The sequence below is a fragment of the Callorhinus ursinus genome, unplaced genomic scaffold (assembly GCF_003265705.2).
Source record: "Callorhinus ursinus isolate GAN/ISIS: 27379988/994484 unplaced genomic scaffold, GSC_fseal_2.0 scaffold33, whole genome shotgun sequence".
NCBI classification, from domain to species: domain Eukaryota; kingdom Metazoa; phylum Chordata; class Mammalia; order Carnivora; family Otariidae; genus Callorhinus; species Callorhinus ursinus.
In genome coordinates this window covers 2,282,222-2,297,675 of record NW_027397095.1, presented here as the reverse complement: position 1 = coordinate 2,297,675, position 15,454 = coordinate 2,282,222, and the positions used below count along the sequence as shown (strand labels likewise).

The following is a 15,454-nucleotide window of genomic DNA, read 5'->3' as shown; positions in this document are numbered from 1 at the left end:
GTGTAAGACTCTTATCATCAGTTCCTGGCTAAGCACCCCCTTCCCTGGTTCTGTGAGTTAAGACTGTGGGAGAAGCTAATGTTATGAGAAACAAAAGTGATGTACTTGGTGAGCTTGACAAAAGCTCTGTTGGACAAGATACCCCCATTAGCTGACTTACCATCCAGGGCCCAATGTGCTCTTCTTCCATTCCAGCCGCAAGAAAGAAGTAATCTAGAATGTTCTGACCTACCCCATGACCTAGTTTCCCTACACGGTGAAGAGAGGCTAGAACTTCTTCCACTGCACTCAGCCTCATGAACAAAAAATAACACAACTTTGGGTGAAAAATTAAGAAAAAAAAAACAAGGAAACACAGAGCTATATGTTGATTCTCAGTACTAGAAAATTCCAAAGTCAAATATGTAGCACATTCCAGAACCATAATTTTCATTCTACTGCAGTAATAGAAATCCTCAAATAATAGAAGTATGTACATAAATGATTTATTATATGGGGACTAGACCAAATTTAACTCTGATCAGGGGAACTATTATCTCTTGATATTTTTAAAAAATTTCTATGTAAATTTCTCAACTGCCTATGAAAGTTTGCCTGATGGTTGCACTGAGACTTTTGGGAGTTCATTGCCTTACCTGGAAATCCAGGTTGCCAGAAGTGGAATATTCAATGGTGATCCAGGAAGATGTTACAGGTGCATCAATCAAAATGGTGGGCAGTCATCAGAAGTGAATCAAAGGCCATGGAGAGAAAAGGCAAAAAAAAAAAAAAAAAAAGGAAAGGCATACTGGTTAGAAAAAATGAATTAACTTTATGAACCCATTTTACCCGTGTGCGCGCACGCGCGCACACACACACACACACACACACACACTTTGGGAATGTTCTTAAATGGAATCTTTTAAAAGGGCTCTTTTTTAAAAAGAAAAGATTTATTCATTTGCGGGGGAGGGAGAGAGAGAAAGAGAAAAAGCAGAGAGCGTGAGTTGGGGGAGAGGCAAAGGGAGAGGGAGAAAGAGAGAATCTCAAGCACACTACGCTCAGCGTAGAGCTCAAGGTCTTGGGGCTCAATCCCAGGACTCTGAGAGCATGACCTGAGCCGAAATCAAGAGACAGATGCTTAACTGACTAAGCCATGCAGGCGTCCCTAAAAGGGCTCTTTAATAAAAAGAAGGGGTAATTATAAAATGTGACAGAGATGCTAGATATCACTACAATGGTAATCATATTACAATATATATAAATGTATTAAATAAACACAGTATACCTCAAATGTGGGAACGCATGGAGCACTGGGTGTTATGCACAAACAATGAATCATGGAACACTACATCAAAAACTAATGATGTAATGTATGGTGATTAACATAACAATAACAAATTATTAAAAAAAACTAATGATGTAATGTATGGTGATTAACATAACATAATAAAATTAAATTTAAAAAAATCTTCCACAAGATTGTAAATTTCCTCAAGGCAGGGATTTGTGTCTGTTCTAGTCAATGTTGTTGTCATTGTTGTATGTTGTATGTCAACAATGTTGTATGTCAAATACATTTACTAAAATATTACCCCACAAACAAGTTTGGTATTTCGTATGTGCCAAGCATTATTATAGGTATTGAGGATGCAGCAGTGACTAGAACAGACACAAATCCCTGCCTCGAGGAAATTTACAATCTTGTGGAAGATTTTTTTAAATTTAATTTTATTATGTTATGTTAATCACCATACATTACATCAGTAGTTTTTGATGTAGTGTTCCATGATTCATTGTTTGTGCATAACACCCAGTGCTCCATGCATTCCCACGTACATGCCCTCTTTAATACCCCTCACCAGGCTAACCCATGCCCCCACCCCCTCCCCTCTAGAACCCTCAGTTTGTTTCTCAGAGTCCATAGTCTCTCATGGTTCGTCTCCCCCTCCGATTGCTCCCCCTTCATTTTTCCCTTCCTACTATCTTTTTTTTTTTTAACATATAATGTATTATTTGTTTCAGAGGTACAGGTCTGTGATTCATCAGTCTTACACAATTCACAGGGCTCACCATAGCACATACCCTCCCCAATGTCTATCACCCAGCCACCCCATCCCTCCCACCCCCACCACTCCAGCTACACTCAGTTTGTTTCCTGAGATTAAGAATTTCTCATATCAGTGAGATCATATGACACATGTCTTTCTCTGATTGACTTATTTAGCTTAGCATAATACCCTCTAGGTCCATCCACGTTGTTGCAAATGGCAAGATTTCTTATTTATTTGATGCCTGCATACTACTCCATTGTATATATATACCACTTCTTTATCCATTCATCTGTTGATGGACATCTTGGTTCTTTCCATAGTTTGGCTATTGTGGATATTGCTGCTATAAACTTTGGGGTGCACGTACCCCTTCAATCACTACATTTGTATCTTTGGGGTAAATACCCAGTAGAGCAATTGCTGGGTCGTAGGGTAGCTCTATTTTCAACTTTTCGAGGAACCTCCATACTGTTTTCCAGAGTGGCTGCACCAGCTTGCATTCCCACCAACAGTGTGGGAGGGTTTCCCTTTCTCCACATCCTTGCCAACATCTGTCGTTTCCTGACTTGTTAATTTTATCCATTCTGACTGGTGTGAGGTGGTATCTCATTGAGGTTTTGATTTGGATTTCCCTGACGCCGAGTGATGCTGAGCACATTTTCATGTGTCTGTTGGCCATTTGGATGTCTTCTTTGGAAAAATGTCTGTTCACGTCTTCTGCCCATTTCTTCATTGGACCATTTGTTCTTTGGGTGTTGAGTTTGATAAGTTCTTTATAGATTTTGGATATTAGCCCTTTATCTGATATGTCATTTGCAAATATCTTCTCCCGTTCTGTCGGCTGTCTTTTGGTTTTGTTGACTGTTTCCTTTGCTGTGCAAAAGCTTTTTATCTTGATGAAGTCCCAATAGTTCATTTTTGCCCTTGCTTCCCTTGCCTTTGGCCATGTTTCTAGGAAGAAGTTGCTGCAGCTGAGGTCGAAGAGGTTGCTGCCTGTGTTAACCTCTAGGATTTTGATGGACGCCTGTCTCACATTTAGGTCTTTCATCCATTTTGAGTCTATTTTTGTGTGTGGTGTAAGGAAATGGTCCAGTTTCATTCTTCTACATGTGGCTGTCCAATGTTCCCAAGACCATTTGTTGAAGAGACTGTCTTTTTTCCACTGGACATTCTTTCCTGCTTTGTCAAAGATTAGTTGACCATAGAATTGAGGGTCCATTTCTGGTTTCTCTATTCTGTTCCACTGATCTATGGGTCTGTTTTTGTGCCAGTACCAGACTGTCTTGATGATGACAACTTTGTAATAGAGCTTGAAGTCCGGAATTGTGATGCCAGTGGCTTTGCTTTTCTTTTTCAACATTCCTCTGGCTATTCGGGGTCTTTTCTGGTACCATACAAATTTTAGGATTATTTGTTCCATTTCTTTGAAAAAAGTGGATGGTATTTTGATAGGGATTGCATTAAATGTGTAGATTGCTCTAGGTAGCATTGACATCTTCACAATATTTGTTCTTCCAGTCCATGAGCATGGAACGTTTTTCCATTTCTTTGTGTCTTCCTCAATTTCTTTCATGAGTATTTTATAGTTTTCTGAGTACAGTTCCTTTGCCTCTTTGGTTAGATTTATTCCTAGGTATCTTATGGTTTTGGGTGCAATTGTTAATGGGATTGACTCCTTAATTTCTCTTTCTTCTCTCTTGTTGTTGGTGTATAGGAATGCCACTGATTTCTGTGCATCGATTTTATATCCTGCCACTTGACTGAATTCCTGTATGAGTTCTAGCACTTTTGGGGTGGAGTCTTTTGGGTTTTCCACATGAAGTATCATAGCATCTGCAAAGAGTGAGAGTTTGACTTCTTCTTTGCCGATTCGGATGCCTTTTATTTCTTTTTGTTGTCTAATTGCTGAGGCTAGGACTTGTAGTACTATGTTGAATAGCAGTGGTGATAGTGGACATCCCTGCCGCGTTCCTGACCTTAAGGGGGAAAGCTCTCAGTTTTTCCCCATTGAGAATGATATTCGCTGTGGGTTTTTCATAGATGGCTTTTATGATATTGAGGTATGTACCCTCTATCCCTACACTCTGAGGAGTTTTGATCAAGAAAGGATGCTGTACTTTGTCAAATGCTTTTGCTGCATCTATTGAGAGGATCATATGTTTCTTGTTCTTTCTTTTCTTAATGTAGTGTATCACGTTGATTGATTTGCGGATGTTGAACCAACCTTGCAGCCCAGGAATAAATCCCACTTCTCATGGTGAATAATCCTTTTAATGTACTGTTGGATCCTATTGTCTAGTATTTTGGTGAGAATTTTTGCATCTATGTTCATCAGGGATATTGGTCTGTAACTCTCCTTTTTGATGGGGTTTTTGTCTGATTTTGGGATCAAGGTAATGCTGGCCTCATAAAATTAGTTTGGAATTTTCCTTCCATTTCTATTTTTTGGAACAGTTTCAGAAGAATAGGTATTAATTCTTCTTTAAATGTTTGGTAGAATTCCCCTGGGAAGCCACCCGGCCCCGGGCTCTTGTTTGTTGGGAGATTTTTGATGACTGCTTCAATTTCCTTAGTGGTTATGTGTCTGTTCAGGTTTTCTATTTCTTCCTGGTTCAGTTTTGATAGTTGATACATCTCTAGGAATGCACCCATTTCTTCCAGGTTATTTGATTTGCTGGCATATAGTTGCTCATAATATGTTCTTAAAATTGTTTGTATTTCTTTGGTGTTGGTTGTGATCTCTTCTCTTCCATTCATTATTTTACTTATTTGGGCCATTTCTCTTTTATTTTTGATAAGTCTGGCCAGGGGTTTATCAATCTTATTAATTCTTTCAAAGAACCAGCTCCTAGTTTCATTGATCTGTTCTACTGTTCTTTTGGTTTCTATTTCATTGATTTCTGCTCTGATCTTTATTATTTCTCTTCTCCTGCTGGGTTTGGGCTTTATTTGCTGTTCTTTCTCCAGCTCCGTTAGGTGTAGAGTTAAGTTGTGTATTTGAGACCTTTCTTGTTTCTTGAGAAAGGTTTGTATTGCTATATACTTTCCTCTTAGGACCACCTTTGCTGCATCCCAAAGATTTTTCTTTAATTTCCTGGTTGACCCATTCATTCTTTAGTAGGATGCTCTTTAGCCTCCATATATTTCAGTTCTTTCTGACTTTCCTCTTGTAATTGAGTTCTAGTTTCAAAGCACTATGGTCCAGAAATATGCAGGGAATGATCCCAATCTTTTGGTACCGGTTGAGATCTGATTTGTGGCCTAGGATGTGATCTATTCTGGGGAATGTTCCATGGGCATTAGAGAAGACTGTGTATTCCGTTGCTTTGGGATGGAATGGTCTGAATACATCTGTGAAGTCCATTTGGTCCAGTGTGTCATTTAAAGTCTTTATGTCCTTGTCGATCTTTTGCTTAGATGATCTGTCCATTTCAGTGAGGGGGGTGTTAAAGTCCCCTACTATTATTGTATGTTGTCAATGTGTTTCTTTGATTTTGTTATTAATTGGCTTATATAATTGGCTGCTCCCATGTTAGGGGCATAGATATTTACAATTGTTAGATCTTCTTGTTGGATAGACCCTTTAAGTAGGATATACTGTCCTTCCTCATCGCTTATTATAGTCTTTGGTTTAAAATCTAATTTGTCTGATATAAGAATTGCCACCCCAGCTTTCTTTTGGTGTCCATGAGCATGGTAAATGGTTTTCTACCCCCTCACTTTCAATCTGGAGGTGTCTTTGGGTCTAAAATGAGTCTCTTGCAGACAGCATATTGATGGGTCTTGTTTTTTTATCCAATCTGATACCCTGTGTCTTTTGATTGGGTCATTTAGCCCATTTACATTCAGGGTAACTATTGAAAGATATGAATTTTAAAAAAATTTTTTTAAAAAGATTTTATTTATCTGACAGATAGACAGTGAGAGAGGGAACACAAGCAGGGGGAGTGGGAGAGGGAGAAGCAGGCCCCCCGCTGAGCAGGGAGCCCAATGCGGGGCTCGATCCCAGGACCTGGGATCATGACCTGAGCCGAAGGCAGATGCTTAACGACTGAGCCATATCTTTCAGGCATCCCGAAAGATATGAATTTAGTGCCATTGTATTGCCTGTAAAGGGACTGTTACTGTATATTGTCTCTGTTCCTTTGTGGTCTATGTTACTTTTAGGCTCTCTCTTTGCTTAGAGGACCCCTTTCATTATTTCTTGTAGGGCTGGTTTCGTGTTTGCAAATTCTTTTAGTTTTTGTTTGTCCTGGAAGCTTTTTATCCCAACTTGTATTTTCAGTGACAGCCTAGCTGGATATAGTAGTCTTGGCCGCATATTTTTCTCGTTTAGTGCTCTGAATATATCATGCCAGTCCTTTCTGGCCTGCCAGGTCTCTGTGGATAGGTCTGTTGCCAATCTAATGTTTCTACCATTGTAGGTTACAGACCTCTTGTCCCGAGCTGCTTTCAGGATTTTCTCTTTGTCTCTGAGACTCGTAAGTTTTACTATTAGATGTTGCAGCGTTGACCTATTTTTATTGATTTTGAGGGGGTTTCTCTGTGCCTCCTGGATTTTGATGCTTGTTTCCTTCCCCAAATTAGGGAAGTTCTCTGCTATAATTTGCTCCAATATGCCTTCTGCCCTTCTCTCTCTTTCTTCTTCTTCTGGGATCCCAATTATTCTAATATTGTTTCGTCTTATGGTATCACTTATCTCTTGAATTCTGCCCTCGTGATCCAGTAGTGGTTTATCTCTCCTTTTCTCAGCTTCTTTATTCTCCAACATTTGGTCTTCTATATCACTAATTCTCTCTTCTGCCTCATTTATCCTAGCAGTTAGAGCCTCCATTCTTTATTGCACCTCATTAATAGCCTTTTCGATTTCAACTTGGTTAGATTTTAGTTCTTTTATTTCTCCAGAAAGGGTTTCTCTAGTATCTTCCATGCTTTTTTCAAGCCCAGCTAGTATCTTTATAATCGTCATTCTGAACCCTAGTTCTGACATCTTACTAATGTCCGTATTGATTAGGTCCCTGGCAGTCAGTATTGCCGACTTTTTCTTTTTGTTGAGGTGACTTTTTTTCATCTTGTCATTTTGTCCAGAGGAGAATAGATGAATGAGAGAACAAAATGCTAACAGGGTAACAACAACCCCAGAAAAATATACACTAAACAAATCGGAAGAGACCTTCCAGAAAGTGGTCACTTTTCTGTTCAGAGTTGCTGCTATTCTCTTCTTTGATCTCCTGTTGAGTTCGCAGGTGTTCAGAATGGTTTGATACCTATCTAGCTGAATTCCTGGGACCAGAGGAAATTTAGGTCTCCTACTCCTCCACCATCTTGCTCCTCCTCCAGAAGATTTTTTTTTAAGCCATCTTCGTGGAAAAGAGTTTCACAGAAATATACTGTATGTTATTAGCCTAAGAGAAGAGCTTCTCCCCCCTTTTATTTATGTACAGAGAACATATCCAATGGCATCAGATTCAACAATTGTGATTAGAATGGATTCTCTTTTTGATTGGAGGGGCCACCGATATTTGCATTTGCAAATTCTCCTTGTGGGAGGACCCCCTAAATGCTGTAAGACAGACTTCGTTTCAGCTAGGCCATTTGCTGTCCACAGAACTACACGTGCTTGCACTTTGCAATGCTGTAAGAACAAGAAGGCTCTAAATGGCAGCTTTGTAATACTGCAGTGTTATAGAGTTTTTCTCACTGGATGCTATAGCGTTCTGTGAAAGCTAGCCTGGCTGACACTCTGAGATCGGACTCATCACCCCTCAGCAGGTCACGTCCTGGGAAAGCAACAGCGGTTGGTGGACAAAAGGAGCTGTGGTTCTCATGCCTGTAACCCAGACACTGGATGGAGAAGAAGCAATAAAGAGTAACCATCCTCTGGGCTGGGGTTGGAGAAGATGCGACTAAATATTACTCAAGTGACAGCTACGGCCTAAATGTCAAATTAGCAAGGAAAGGAAAAGACAAAAATGAAGGGAATACATATATGTCATTGGAAAAATGGGAACTGGGGGAGACGTGGAGGCCCCGGAAACCCGGATGGTGATTCATGTTAACCAGAAACCTCCAATGATAACACCAAACCCCCTGAGGATTTATATTCTCAGGGTAGGTGCCTAGGGCTTCAGAAATTTAAAAAAAAAAAAAGCTATCTATTCACTTTGATCTTAACGATCCGAATGAAGACCTAGAAAACCTGGAAAGCTGCAAAAATCTGAGATCCCTGGCCTGAACATCAGGATCCCTGGTTTCTAAATCCTGGTTTTACCAAAGACCCATTTGATCGTGGGCAAAGTCTCTTCTGTAATTCTCTAATAGTTTTACCATTTATTTTGGTGCCAAGTTCATTAAGAGTACAGCAATTTCTAGTCGCTTTCTCAGTGCAACATGCCATTAGGAGTTCAGAGAGCCCAGAGCCCAGCATTCCGAGGTGATGCATAAATGAGAATATGGCCAAAACAATAATAGCTGTGTTGAAATGCAGCTGATCATCATTCTGTCCAGGGAAACAGCTTTGTTTATGTGAAATATAGAATGGCTGCTTCCTTAGAATGGAAAAGTTGCACAAGGAAACTTAATTGAAAATCTAATTGATGCACAGTTGACCCCCCATTTCTCTTTCTGCTCATGTAGCTTCTTCATCTGCCAGGAGCCTGGGCTGTTGGTGATTGCTGTCAATCTCAGCAGAAAGATCCACACACTCCCAGATAAAGGCTACACAGATGCTCCGAGTTTGCAAAGGGTGGTTTGAAAAAAATACCAAACACACATACCGACATTGTTTTGGTCTGACTGCAAATCTGTGGCAGATAATACACTCTGTGGGAACCAATTACCTATCACTGTTCCAGAGCTGCCAAGCAAATGGTCCATTCACCCATTCCAATTTCTCACACTGGGTTGGTTTTCTCACCCTCTCACCAACTCCCACACCTGGAGTTGCTGGGCCCTTGATTTGCCACCTTCTCCCCACTTAGGGTGCCCCTCTGCCCTCAGCCTGGTGGGATCTAGTATACTGGTGCTCAGTTACCCACCACCTCCATGCGAACCTCAGGCCACATCCTCATTTGGTCTTTGAAGGCCAAATACAGTATATCCTAGTGAAAAAAGCTTATTCTGCATCCTAAATTGGGTCCCCTAAATGGGAAGAAGGCCCATGGCCACAAAGCCCCAGGCAAAGGATTCCTGTTCAAACCTGCCAGAAGCCCTACGTATTCCAAGCAAGGGAGCTCTCCGGGTCTGCTTGAGGATACCGGAATCCAGGACATCCTTTCCAACTCTGATTTTAGGAGTCTTTGTTTCACCCCTGAAAGTCAGCCCTTGCCACAGCCATGAGGTTTCCTGGGTTTGTCTTGACTGCTCCTTCCACAGTGTCCCCTTCCCCCAAGATACTAAACCTGGCTTCCAGGCCCATTTTCCACGCTGCGTCCACCTGAGAACCACTGCCGGGAGGCAGCCGGCAAGCAGGCATCCACACCGCGCTCCAGACACAAGCACACAACCATAAAACCCCTCAAGGTTGTTAAATTCTTCTCTTTCAGTAGCTGTTAAATTGTAAACACATTTTCCTAAGCCACTCTCGCGTTCTGTTCTCTGCCCCGAGGCGCTTTTACCGCATCACGTGGTGACAATCAGTGATTCTTAACATTCTTTTCATTTGAGAAATAATGCCTAATACCTGGGTCTGGCATTGCCAAAAACACCGACCACTTTTGGGAAACGAAGTGGATCTGATGAGGAAGATTGCTAAAACAAGGTTTTTTCAAAATAGTGTTTTCTCGTCTGTTGGTGAGCCTGTCCGCCCTCTGGTAGGATGCTTTCTCGTTTGTTCCTTGTCTGCAGCTCCTTACTGAACTGACCCCCTCACCCCACCCCCACCTCCGCCCACCAGTCTGTAGTAAAAATTCTCCAATTTTGGCATCATAAGAGTGCCCTCTAGTGCTGATCTAATTAAGAATCTGGAGACCCAGGGATTCCTGTTTGGGTGGGAAATGGGTTTAACTATTCATTTGTCCTTAGCTATGTCAGGATATATTCTTTCTGAAGGAATCTCTAAAGCACCTACTTGGCAATTTAGTCTTATAAAAAGCAGTGAAAGGAGTGTTTTGCCATTGAACAAACAAAACAAAATACCCCTCCCCCCCCATGGAAGGCCATAAAAGAAAATCTGGCTTGTTCTCCCTCCTGAAAAGCATTCCTACTCATGATGTGGGGGCGCTGTCTGAATTATAAAATAAGGTGCACAAAGGCCAACTCCAACAATTGAAAGTTGACAGCAATTTTCCAATGTGTTTTAGAGTTCCCGGGATGTAAACACCGGCATTTGTATGGAAGGTTCCAGGAATATATTTCCTCAATTTGATCATATATATATATATATACTTTTCCTTTGAAGGAAAGATAGATCATTAAGAATCCCTTAGAGATTTTGGGGGGTATAATGGGGCTTGCTTTCTTGTTAATAAGGGCCTGAAAAAGTTTCACTTCTAATATAAATATAAATGTATGTGTGTGTTGTTCATTTTATCTCATTTTGCTTCCATTTTTCAGATTTTGGGGTCTAGAAGGTCCACAGTGAAAGCTAGTTCAGCACTGGTTCAAATCGGCAGGGAAGATTTCCACTCTACCTTTTACATTCAGCTCCATAAGGGGCTACTGCTCTATTGACCCCCGCGTATTTTATGCTGACACAACGGATGGCAAGCTGCCAACGCGAGATATAACGGCTTTGTTCACATTGTAACATGTTTAAAACACACAGCATGAAAAAGTCCCCAACAAGTAATGCTTTAACAAGTGCAAAACTAAGGATCGAGATTATTCTTCGGAAATATTCAACCAACTCCCTAATGGGATCAGACGGTAGAGACAGGTGGAATGGCATATCCTGGATCATTCTGGACCAACATGTCACCTACTCTCAGCAAGGAGTTTCCATCTCTGCTGAAGTCAAAGTATGGCAGGAGCCACTGGATTTAGCCTGAAACTTCCCTGGAGCCAGCCCCAAACAAAGAGTGAAATGGCAGGTCGGTGGAGGGGGGACGTGCCAGAGCGGAGGGATGCACAGGCTCTGGACTCAACAGAATTGTCTGCAAAGCCCAACTTCTCCACTTTCCTTGGGTCATTTCTAACCTGTCCATTTCATTTTGCTCAACAAAACTGTGATCTCCAATCACACCTCACAGAGGGCACAAACCAGGCGCTCGATTAAACCTGCTGAATGGAATATAACCAACAGTTTTGGTGAAAAATGCCCCTCATTATCCAGATGTGCCCAAAGATCTAAATGTCTGGGGCCTAGCAAATGAAACATCCGTAAAATGGACTTCATTGTTAAAAATCAGTGCTAAGTAAGCAAAATAAGTCAGAGAAAGACAAATATCGTATAATTTCACTCATATGTGGATTTTAAGAAGCAAAACAAATGAGCTAAGGGGAAAAGAGGGAGAGAGAAAGAGACAAAGCAAGGAACCGACTCAACTCTAGAGAACACACTGCGGGTTACCAGAGGGGAGGACGGTGAGGAGATGGTGCAAACAGGGGGTGGGGATGAAGGAGGGCAAGCACAGGGTGTGGAGGAAAGTACTAGATCACTCTACGGTACTCCCGAAACTGACATAACACTGTATGTTAACTAACTGGAATGAAAATTTAAAAAATAAAAAAAGTAAAAATAAAAAGTAAGCATAGCTTTTAACCTATCAATGGATATGCTGCTTTTTGAAACGTCATGACCCACTCAACATTTTCGTGGGCTGTGAACATCTTCCAAGGTGAAGGCCGAGACCCGCTGTTAGGGCAAATCCTTTGTTTTCAAGAGGACACCGATCTCCTTTTATTGCAGGATTCTTAGTTTCATGTCTTACCTGAAGTGGCAAAACTCGGTACCAAAAAAGACCCTGTGTGCTTCTGCCCCAAAGAATACAAAATACAGACAAGTTGGCCAAATCGTCAGGAGGAGCACACGGAGTATCTTTTCTAGAATTACTGGAAATGATTCCAAAGTGGCACACCATAACAATCATACTATTAGCTAGCATTTAATGAGAGCTTTCTATATACCAGACACCATGCACTTGACAGCAATTGTCTCATTTTATCCTGAACGAAAGTCCACACTCATTGCATAGATAATGGAGCCTCCCTGGGGCTCACCCAACTCCTAACTCAAATCCAGAGCTGTCGGATGCCAGCACCCAAGCTCATTAGCCGCTAAAATGTACTGTGCCTGTGACATAGGCATCCTTCTTCTCATTTTACAGGTAATCTGGTGCGGCCCAGAGAATGCTCAGTCTGCCCCGATTCTGCATCTTAGGCCTTCCCCACCGCGCTGCACGCTGCCCCTCCACGAAGCACTGATGAAGGAAGGGTGACTATATAGAAGCTCTCCGTCCCACGAGCCGGGTGGCACTCCAGTTCCTGCACCAGCCTCTCAACTGCCCGGAAGTGATTCCTTGCGTGCCTCTTTTTAAGCTTCTCATGGGACCGTTTTTCATTTTGAATTCCAGGATAGACTTGCAGGCTGTGAGTGCCAAACACTTGAGTACACAAGGAAGAGAGGTCATAGCTCATTTGAAGATGAAACCCCGCTGTAAGTCTTCACCGTGGCTCTGCTGCGCCCCTCGTACATAAATCAGGTGGCGGTGGGTGGGCCGGGGGCCCGCGGGGAAAAGGAAGTTGGCAGGCAGATTAGGCCTCTCGCTCTAGAGCAGAAGTGAGGACTCTTTCTTGCTCTTATACCTATATATATATATATTTTTTTTATCTATAAGGAAATGTGGTTAAATTAGATGTAAACAGAATCCAGAAAGTCCAAGATGACCAACGCTGGGGGGAGGGGGTGGAACCAGGAAGACGCTACAGTACATGCCTCATTCCAAGAAGGCCCATGTAATTTTGGTGGTAAGAGGAGAGTTGTTGCCTTGGGAAAGAATCATGTTCCCTGAACAATGGAGTCCATCCTCAGGCATGGTGAGCCAGGCTGTTCATAATATGACCCTGACATAGCTGAAAGACCTATCAAAGTTGGAAGGTACTCTTAGGGAACATCAAACCCAACCTCTGCATTTTATAGGCCCTGAGAGAGAAAGGACTTATCCAAGGTCACACAGTTCCTACGGCCGTGGTGTTGCTGCTCCCCTCGGACATGGAACAGGTGGCGATGGGTGGGCTAGAGGGATGCGAGTTAAAAAAGCTAGTTGGGAACCAGCAGCAGGAGATCCAGGCATGAGGACTGGGCTTTTTGTTTAATGAGAACAATAATCATGCAAGATGCTCTTTGCTCTCTCCTTGTACAGGTGAGGAAACTGAGCCTCAGAGACAGGAAGCCACTTGCCGAAGATCTTGCCGCTCTTTAGATGATGGAACTTGGTTGATCTGACTCCAAAGCCTATGTGCTTTTCACCCTATGTTTTGGCTCCCTCTTTCTCTGTAGCCATCTGCCAAACAGAAAGGAGGTCCCTCCAAGTTCCAAGTGAGTTGTGACGTGCTCATTTTTTTGCAACTGTAAGTGAAGTGGGGTGGCTCCCATCTGCAAACCCACGTCCAATAGAACTTTGTCCAGTGCCTGATTCTTGGCTTCCCGGGAGCACCTTTGGACTGTTCTTGGCCTTGGGACCCAAGGCACAGAGGAAGCTATCAGAATAACCTATCAATTTCCTCATAATCACTGGCAGTTTCACAATCCCTATGTATGCATGCGCGCGCGCGTGCGCGCGCACACACACACACACGAACTGGTGGTCCCACCTCAGGCTAACTGAGGCTCCCTGCCTGGGATCTAAGGAGCCATGGACTATGGCCTCCAAGCTGTCAGCTAAGTGGGATGATGCTGTGGGAGTTTCTGGGTGCCTAAGGGCAAGGGAAACAGTGAAGTCTGAACGTAGCCCTAGGCATTGCTCATCTCCACACACAACTCCCCTCAGCCCCACTATGGGAGCCCTATAGCAGCAGATTGGTGTCTCTTCCTTCAAGAAAGCTGATAGGCACTGAAATAGTAGGGATAGACCCCAGGAGTAGGAGGAAGAATCTGGAACAACTTATTTGAAGCTGGGCTTGCTGAATTGTTAATTGTCCACATGGCACATCATTAGGCTGCTTGCTCATTCCTCCTGATCAGAATGGGGGTGGGGAGGTGGGCAGTGTCTATCCTAGAGGCAGTGGAGAAATCACCAGGCCGCTGGGTTCCTGTAAACTGAATCCTGGTTTGCCACCGACATAAATTCTGATCAATCTCTAACTGCCAACAGTTGGCAGTTGCCCTTCACACTCTGGTTTTAAGCTACTCTGCTCTCGGCCCCTCATCAGGTAGGTAATGCTCTGGAAACCCCCGTGAGTTGCTGCTGTAAGGGAAGCCCAATGTAAAGGAATCGTTTTTGGGAGAAACCCTCTGAATGCATCAGGGAAGTTATTCTAGGTCTTGGATGGAGATCTCTTCCCCAAATAAGAGCACATCTGTCTTGGATTCACATTTTATTCTTCACTCCTCCAACATATATCTAAATTTTTGACAGCTTTGTTGAGATGCAATTCACATACCACACAACCTCCTTCAAGTGGACAGACAAATCAGTGGCCGTCAGTGTATTCACAGATTTGTGCAGTCATCACCACAATTTTAGAACATTTTCATCCCCTCTAAAAGAAAGCCAGCACCCTGTGACTATCACTGCCATATCCCCCTCTCCCTTCTAGGCCCTGGCTGCCACTGATCTACTTTGTCTCTATGGATTTTCCTATTTGGGACCTTTCAAGTAAATAAAATCATATAATATGTTGTTTCATATGCCTGGTTTCTTTGACTTTAGCAGAATGTTCTCAAGGTTCATCCTTGTTACAACATGGATCAGTACTGCATTCCTTTTCATGGCCAAATAGCATCCCATTGCATGGATATCCAAACTTTAAAAAAAATGCATCAAAACAATTTCATCCCCACACACTAGACAAGTCTACTGATCTGTCCTGGGCACCAGCTGTGGTGGATCTATTATCAGCATCATGGGGGTACATGGAGATGAATGAAAAGATGCAACAGACACATCCAATCATTTGATCGACAAACATCTACTGAATGTCTCTGGCGTGCCAGGAATGTGTTAAGGCACTTGGAACGCAAGGATGAGCAAGACATGGCCGCTGCCCTCCATGAGCCAACAGTGGGAGCAGCAGTGTGGAAGGCCATGCATCATATAGAGTACCTCCACAAGTAGGACCTACAAGTTCTGCTAAGCCCATTTTCCACTCAGGAGGAGTTCATGGCCCAAGATTGGGTTCCTGATCCCACAAACATTTGGGAGTGAAACCAGCCCAAGAGAGGGCAGCACCAGGGATCCAGGTGGGGTTTTTTTTGTTTTGTTTTGTTTTGCATTGTTGTTATTGGCATGAAATTCACATAACGTAAAATTAACCATTTGAAA

The 15,454-nt window shown here is 42.6% G+C and overlaps 1 protein-coding gene across 2 annotated transcripts in view; it reads right to left on the bottom strand.

Moving 5' to 3' along the window:
- HS6ST2 (heparan sulfate 6-O-sulfotransferase 2) overlaps positions 1-15,454 on the bottom strand; it is a 283,050-nt gene that overhangs the window by 82,484 nt on the left and 185,112 nt on the right. The gene's annotated exons all lie outside the window — the stretch shown is intronic.